The following is a 9,112-nucleotide window of genomic DNA, read 5'->3' on the forward strand; positions in this document are numbered from 1 at the left end:
TTGGGCAGTAGGAACCAGCAGCACACTTACACAATGGGGAACTCCCTACTTGAGAGCACGGAGGCAGAAAGAGATCTTGGAGTCATTATTGACTCCAAGATGAACATGGGCCGACAATGCGAGGTCATGGTTGGCAGGGCTAACCGGACCTTGTCGTGCATCCACAGGTGCATCTCGAGTAGAGCCAAGGAGGTGATCCTCCCCCTCTACGCGACGCTGGTCAGGCCACAGCTGGAGTATTGTGTCCAGTTCTGTGCGCCCCATTTCAAGAGGGATGTGGACAACATGGAGAGGGTCCAGAGGAGGGCCACCCGCATGATCCGGGGACAACAGGGCAGACCCTACAGTGAGAGACTGCGGGACCTGAACCTATTCAGCCTCCACAAGAGAAGGCTGAGGGGGGACCTGGTGACCGTCTATAAACTCACTAGGGGGGACCAGAAGGGTTTGGGGGAGACGCTGTTTCCCCTAGCGCCCGCTGGCATAACAAGGAGTAATGGGCACAAGTTGATGGAGAGGAGGTATAGATTGGACATCCGCAAAAACTACTTCACAGTTAGGGCGGCTAGGAGCTGGAACCAACTTCCAAGGGAAGTGGTGCTGGCCCCTACCCTGGGGGTCTTTAAGAAGAGGCTGGATGCCTACCTGGCTGGACTCATTTGAGTCCCGTTTCTTGTTTTGGGGTTTTGTTGTTCTCCCGCCCTGGCGGGGGGTCGGGCTAGAAGATCTACTAGGTCCCTTCCGACCCTAAATCTATGAAACTATGACTTATGCCACCTGAGCTGGATGTAGAGCAGATCACTCTGCCTGGCTCACTGTTCACTCAACATTTACTCAGATGCAGAAGGCCTATGTAAATTTCCCTTTACCAGGGGCCTCTGAACACCTTCTCTATTCAGAGAAACACAGAGGTGCGTCTTGGGAAGTGCTTCTTTATGAAAAATCTGCTACAAGGGACATGAGGAGCTGTGGCCTCTCCTCTTGTCCATAGTGTGGAGCAGCAGCTGTGGTGGGGCTCTGTTGCAGTCTCATGGGCTTGGGTGTGTGTTTGTGGATTACATCCCCCAACCCTTTGGCATAAAGCCCAGTTACTAGAAATATAAACCAAAGAAGCATAAACAGATGATTACATGAAAAATATATCATGATTAGCCAGATAGATCCCAAATGTTTGCTCCATAAACTGCAGCAGGCAGCCATGGTGGGAGCACAAGTGTTTTCTGCAGCTGCAGTTCCTCATCCCATTTGTGTAAGTGCGTCAGGAAGTAGGGACGCAGGCAGAAAGAGTGCGTTTTGGTTCATGCTTTAGGGTCTGCTTTAAAAATATATTATACCAACTCCAATCTGGCCCTTTTGCAACTGCTATTATACTGTAAATCAGCACTGACCTAATAGGAAATCTTCGCATGCTTTTTTTCTCCTGTGTTACTTCCTTTTCTCTCCGCAGTTATTAAAGTGGTTTGTTTTGTGAATGAATGCTGGCTGCCTTTAGCAAGATGGCATTACCGTTTACTTCTGATTATGTATTGAATTCCTGCCCAGCAGGGAGACTAGGTCATAGGAAAAGGTTAGTTTACTGATGGCCAGAACCTGCTGGGTAAAGGCCTGTTAACTTGCCTAGGAAGGGAATAGCTCAAGCACTTTTTCCCTTTTTGAATTATCCCAGAGCAGCCATTCTCTCTGTTAAGTTTTAACCATCTGCTGGAAAGATGGGTTTGATTCATCTCAGCTCGATAGGGTTTTTTTTTTTTTTAATATATAACATGACATCCGCCAATAAATTCAGGAAAAAATAATTTTAACTTTCCTATTGCTACTGTATCCATCAAAGAAGGGTCTCTTGCTAGTCCCTGCATGGAACATTTAACAAAGACAATGCCTATTAACCCAACCAAGTCCTACAGTCTTGGTTAGGGTCCCAAGGAGATTAAATATCCTGAAATGGGACTAATCTGTAAAAGGAAATTTTTGCAAAGTTGATTGGAAACAGCATTCTGCTCTCAAGATAACTAACCAATGATAATGTGTTCTGATGATGTAATGTCTGTTATTTATGGTGCTGTTATACCCTGAAAAGTGATTATGTAAAAATAGCACCTTTTGGCCCAACAGGTTGACAGCCTGTGTTATATTGAAATTAATCTACTGATTTGAGAGACAAAAATCACAGTCTGATTTGCAGAAATGATGATGATCTGGAGCTCTGTTAAAAGTCCATCAGAGCTGCAGATGCAAGGCACATCTGGGGCTGAGTGTGCACTGAGGGGTTGCTGTCTCTGCTTTAACTACAGCAGCAGAAGTCTGGCGGCAGAGCCCTCTGGTGTAGATGCAGCACTGCTGGGAGGAGGCAATTTTCTGCTTTCCATTACACCAGCTCCTCCGAACACCAAAAGCCTTCAGCTAGCAGACCCATGTGCACAGTGGTGGTTTCATTGGAAGAGCTGTGTTGGCTTGGGGATATGACCTTTTTCATGCCTCACTGACATGGCTGTGTTGGTAGAGCACAGACAAGGCCTACAAATCACACTCATAACTTGTACTCTCATGTATGTCTGTTGGCTTGGAAGAACTATGGAAGACTGAGCTAGATTCAGTTCTTTTTCTTTTCCTTTTTTTGCTTTATCGTTAGCTATTTTCCTAAAAGCTAGTTGCAGAATTGTCCCTGTTGGTGATATACGAGACAAACCACAGCCGAGCTTTCAGATTCCAAGCAGGGTTTATAGTTCCAGCAGTGAAACACAGCGGCTGTGTCAGTACTGCAGTAGAAGAGGGCTCGGTCACACCACTAAGGACATAAGTGCTGGCTGCATGTTCCCAGGAACTGAGGTGGTGAGGGTGCACTGAGGGGTACTTGTGGTACTGCATTCAAGATTAGGCTTCTAGTGTGCTCAAGAGCAGCAGCAAGGGGAAATCTCAGAGCATTCTGAATACCTCATTTCCAGCATTCATATGCAGGGAATGGAAGCAGGAAGACAGGGCTTATTTTTTTGATGGCATGACTGAGTACTCTGCTGCCCTTACACTAGTGTAAATCTGGAACAAATCCACGCAAGTCAATGAAGTTGTCCTGGCTTAAAACAGGCTTTAGGGAAATTGGAATCAGATTCAGCCCCCCTTTTTTACTTATAAACTGAGAAGTTAGTGAGAGCCTAACTATGGAAACCCACAGCATCTTTTTCAGTTATTCTTCAGAGTAACAACTCACTTTGCTATCCTTGCTGGAGTGTTTGAGGACTGGTTTGAACTGCTCCTACCTGCTGAGAAAACACCCATTCTCCTGAGCACATAGACTTTGAATGAGGTTTATTGATGCAGTTATTTCTTTTTCTTTGGATCCACACCCTGATCTCTTGATATTACTTAAGCAACAAATTGGGGGCTAGGGTGATGCAGATGCTAAGGTGCATGGTTGACAGCCCAGAGGTTACAAGTCTGAGGCCATAGCAGAAGTACTCACAGTAGGATCTGTCAGATAGCTGTGAATTCTTCTAAATACCTTGAGGAAAGCAACAAATGCATCAGCTTAATGCAGGGGTGGGCAAAATATGGATGGCCTACCAGTCCATTCTATCTGGCCCGCAAGACCCCTAAAAAATTTAGAAAATATTTATCTGCTCCTGGCGACCTGTCAAAGATGACAGGAGCCGGGGCAGGACACAGCAGCCCAGCCCTTCCCCACCCCCAGCCACTTCCCTGCCTTCCTGCTCCTGGCTGCATTGCCAGACCAGGGAGCATGGGTCTGCGCTGGTACCTGTGTGAATGTGTGTGTAGAGAGGGACTCTGTGTAGGGAAGGAGGTAGGCGCTGTCTGTGTGTGTGTCCGTAGGGTGAGTCCCACACGCATACCCCACCATACACATGCACCCACACCCCCCCTCGCACTGCCGTACATGTAAACCCCCACATCCACATTCCCTCGCATACCCCAGCCACTTGCCCCCCACAAACCCCATACTCACCCAAACCCCACATATCCACACACACACTCACATTCCCTCACCCCCACAGATGCACCCACACCCACCCCCCACAATATACAAGAGTAAGGCTTCATTTTAAGTTGTTATACAATCATCTCTATGTACACTACACAAATGCATATAAACCAGGACAAAAATATTTTTTCAAATCAAATTAATGAATATTTTAGATGTTCACTTTTTAGACTGTAATTTGGTATTTTTCTGGTTCCAAGATGGCAAAACCTCTTGCTAAAAAGAGTACTTCTGGTGGCAAAGGGGAGGGACTTCTGGTGGCAAAGGTCAGGGGTTAGGGGGTGGGACTTCCAGTCACAAGATGGCAAGAGTGGGGCAGGGCACCTGTCAAGGGGCTGGGTTACCCATGTGGCCCATCACAGCTTGCCAAAACATGGTAAGTGGCCCTCTGTCCCAAAATAATTGCCTGCCCCGGGCTTAATGCTGTACCTCAGAGTTTATAATATGGCTGCATTTTGCTTCCCATTTAGCTGGTTACTGTATCAGTCATCTTTATACTGACTTCTGTATGCAGGGGTGCACCTGTCAAGAAGCATAGCTGGGCAGTTGTGTGCTATGGGTGGCCATGCAACACAGGGCTGTGACAGTGGCTGGGTCAGCAGCAGCAGCAGTTCCTATTTCTGTGCCCATCCTCAAAGTCAGCACTCCAAGCTAGTGCCCTGCTTGCTCCCCCTTAGTTGTGCTACCTGTACCTGTGACCTGTGTATAGCAGATGGGTAGTGAGCTCCTTTGGTGCCCTGAGTAGAATGTGTGAGGGGAGGTAGTATACTGACTGCTAGAACGGCATGGGGGAGCTGAGGGGCACCTCTGATCTGATCTGCTGCCATCTCGGCTCTCCACACTCTGGCAGCTACTCTGGTAGCATGGTGGACTACTGTGGCTGGGGGACAGGCTTGCCCCACAGTGTGGGTGCTCCTGGGGTCACCCCTGTTGCCCCACTTACTCCCACCTAGATATGCAAGTGGGCACAGGGCTGCATCTGCCTGGCTACTCTTGCCACAGCAAAGACTCCTAGGGTGCACCATTATGGCACCCCATCTATGTTGGCAGCTGGGGCTGCCCTGCCCTCTTGATTTTTTTTTTATGCTACTGGTGTACACAGATACTCTAAGCAGTACACTTCCATGGACCTAAGTGCATTTCACATTCACTTTACAAAAAAGGTGTGACTTAAGGTATTCAGCTTAAAAGGGAATATTCTTAAAGTTTGACCATGGGCTTTATCCATGCAACCTCTATAAACACTGCCAAGTGATTCGAGAGGATGAACATAGAAGTAGCAGTAGCCCTGCCAAACCTGTGGAGTAGGGCTACCCAACTTCAGCTACCAGGGGCTACATGCCACATGGGTCCCACCACCTATGGGGCCACACACAGCATGGGCCCTTTGACCCCACCCCCAGCTGGGCATGTCACATGGGCACCCTTCTTCTGCTATCACAGGCAAGACCTAGCTTCTTCTATTGCTGCACATAGCCATGGGCAACCCAGACCCCTCCAGCTGTGCTGGACAAGAGGGACAAGAAACAGAACCTGAAGGAGGGAGGGAGAACCTGGGAGACCCCAGCCACTATTGCAGCACAAGCAATAAGGAGTAATCGCTGGGTAGGAGCCCACAGGCCACATGCAGTCTACAGGCCACCGGTTGGACAACCTTGCTCTAAAGCACATCAATGTGGCAAAAAGCAGCTGATAGAACAGTGGCAACACATAGGGGGTGGTGTTGGTGTGCCTCTTGACCAGCTACGCTCCTCGCTTAGGTGATGGGTGGGGTGGGGGGCAGGTGGGAGCGCCAGTGCCCCCCCTGCGAGTGCCAGCCAGGGAGTAGGAGCACTGGATGTAGGCCGTGGCCACTTCCAGAAGCACTGAGGCCACTTCCAGGAGTGCTGCAGCCACTCTCGGGAGCAGCACAGCTGCTTACCAGTCAGTAAGTTGTGCTGTGGGGGGTGATATTGGCTGCAGGGTGACCTACCCCCAGGTTGGCGAGATTGGCCGTGGGGGGCACGTGTCCCCTCTGACTAAGGTGGCACCAGTTGCCCATGTGGTAGAACGTTACCTGGACCATACCTAAAGTTTGGTTGGAAAGGCGGTAATGCAGATAGATGTTCTAACTGTTCGAACTGTTTGTGACCATGAATATGTCTGATGTCACATGTGGACAACACAGTCATGAAAGAAGGCAAGAAGAAGAAGTGCTGTGTTTTAGTTTTATTGTTGGTGAGTGTTTTTTTTTTTCCCCCCCTTTTTTAATTCTGGCATAGTTTGCAGTGGGCACATCTACATGAGATGCTTTACTGCACAGTAGTGTAGTTTGCTGCACAGTAAGCATGCACACCTACACATGCAAATGCTTAATACACAGTAAATGATGCTACTTGTTAGTAAATTTTCTACATGCAAATGCAAGTAGCAAATTTACTCATGAGTATTTACTGCACAGTAGTGCACTTGTAGAGGCCAACCAGAAGTAAATTTGCTCCTGATCAGCCCCACCACTAGGGAGCCAGCCTGAAGCTAGCCTCTGGGCTCTGTGGCTGGGAGTCTGTCCTGCTCCAGGGTTGGGCCAACTCTATGCCTGCCCTAGCCTCAGGCTCTTAAAAGCGTGCAGGCACTCAGAGCCCAGGGGAACAAGCAGGCAGCCTGAGGCCACTCCAGGCCCCTATGTCCCCCTGGGCATGTCAAAGGACAGCTGTGCCAGCCTGCCTGCATCCTGGCGCTGCTGCTTGGCACTGCAGTGCTGCATGGATGCCAGGCCCATGCCCTCCAGGCCTGCTGGCTGCTCTAGGCTCCTGCCAAGCCTGTTAGTACCCAGGCCCAGCTGCAGGCAGATCCTGGCCCCTGGGGCCAACTCCAGCTGCCCACAGCCCACCCTCAGTAGCCTGCCTGGAGCCTGAAGGTGCTTTAGGGCATTGCCTCACCATGCAGCTGCCAGTCCCACACCATGGCCCTGCACTGGGTGCTGCAGGCAGCTGTCCAGGACTAGTAGCACAGAGACAGCTATACAGGGGCCTGGGATCCCCAATGTCCTCATCATCACGCATGCCACACCCCACCACCTGGGGCCCCAACTCATCGCAGGAGGAGTCTGGCAACCTTGTGGCGCTGTGGGGTGAAGTGGACGTGCAGCGCCAGTTCATGGGGGATGGGTGCTCAAGCACTCCTGTCTACAAGGGGTGGTCAGGCTGGATGAGGGAGCACAGGCATGCCTAGTTGGTGCGGCAGTGCTGCATAAAGGCCAAGACCTAGTGGGTTTTCATCTCCAACCAAATCATTGACTGGGGAATGCCCACAAGACCATGTCTTTTATGTGGCAGCTGACAGACATCCTTGCACCCTGGGACCCAGGCTACAGTTGTGCTATGTACAACAGCATGGGCAGCCTTCCTGAGCCCCCACTCTGGCCTGGCACCTGCAGTGACATGTTGCCCAGGGAGGGCCTCTCAGGGCGCCAGCAGCCCATCCCACTGAGCTCCCTCCCATAGCCTCCACCAGCAGTTCAGAGAGCCTGGGCCAGCACCTTCCCCAACAGTTCCACAGATTCAGCCCCCGCTCCTCCCTGGAATGGGCCCTGCCCAGCTACCCACGTGCTGGGCCGTGCCATCCAATGAGTCCACGCAGAGCCTTATGCCATCACTGCTAGCTGGGACCTACCAGAGTCGCTGGCTATGTCAGTCACGGCTATGTGGTAAGCCCCACACTTTGGAGAGGGCCCTCTCCACCCCAGCCCCTACCCCTGCCTCTGTTCCTGGCCCTGGCCCTGGCCCCTACTCTTCTCCATCCTTCCCACCCAGCCTAGCTCAGCCACACTTCCCTGGGTTTCCCACCCCCCTACAGCACACAGGGAGGTGGAAGACAATACAAAAATGTATTGACCAGCCCATGCCCACAGCTAGGTGGTCACAGGCCTCTCACATGCTGAGGAACACACTGATGCCAGCAGTAATATCCTCCTCAGCTGCAGGTGGCAGGAACGTGTAATGGACCCACAGGTAGCCTTCCAGGTGGTGGCAGAAGTTGCGGGGCTACCCACAGAGTTAAAGCTCAGGTTCCCATGGCAGGTGTACCCGGAGCACCATGGTGATCACCAGCAGCAGCGAGTAGTGGGTTGGGCACCCCCTGATCCGCACAAAAAGCTTCTCACGTAGCATCTGGGACATGAGTAGCAGGGGCATGCCTGAGGCACAGCACTGGCACAGGGGGAGCTGGTCCCAGGGCACCTCCCCAGAGAGAGGACAGAGGCATGGGTAGCTCCACGTCCCAGTCCAGAAGACCCATGCCCTCTGAGCCCAAGTGCCATGGGCTTGGCAATAGCACAGGAGAGTGGCAGGCCTACAGGAGGAGAAGTGGTGGGGGGGGCAGTGGAGTCTGGGGCCATGGCAGAAGGAGCACCCTGGCCTGTCTTGGCCTGGGAACGGGGCAAGGGAAGCAAGCTGCCCATGGCCAACATCCAGTGGCCTGCTGGCCCTAGGGAAGTGAGCAGGGACAAGGGACCTGGCCAGCAGCTGCCTGGGCTTAGACCTGCCTTGTTGACTTACCATGGTCCCTGGACGCCCATGCACACCCAACCCCTGATCTGAAGCCAGGTACCACACGGCCCCTGGCACAGAGCATCTAATCTAAAAAATGTTGCAAATTCTCACAAATAGCTTCTTATGGCTCTGCAGGCCCTGCAGCTCCACGCAGGAGGGAGGCTGCTGTTGGCAGTTGGGATGCAGCCTCAGGGTTGCTGCTGCCCACATCTGTGCTGGATGCGCTGGCTCCACCAGAGGAGGACCCAGTACAGGACTCTCTCCCTGGACCTGTTGGTGATAGCTTTGGAGGACTGTCTTGCAGACACATGGGCCTGGCAGGCAGAGGATGTGGCCTGCCAGGACATGTGGCAGGTGGAGAATATGGCCCACAAGGACACATGGGACTGGGTGGACCAGGAGTTCTGGCTGCAACTCCTGGCCCTAGAACACAAGTGGATGAGGGCCCTGTGGAAGCAAAACATGGTTATAGCCAGGGCAGTGGAAGCCACAGGCAACAAATGCCGGGTGCTGGACACTGTTCTGGCCCTGATAGTTGCCTCTGTGCTGGCCAGCCTCTGACCCTAGCCCCACCTGCCCTCTGGCAGCC

The sequence above is a fragment of the Gavialis gangeticus genome, unplaced genomic scaffold (assembly GCF_001723915.1).
Source record: "Gavialis gangeticus isolate Ggan-Ray unplaced genomic scaffold, GavGan_comp1, whole genome shotgun sequence".
In the NCBI taxonomy this organism is placed as follows: Eukaryota; Metazoa; Chordata; order Crocodylia; family Gavialidae; genus Gavialis; species Gavialis gangeticus.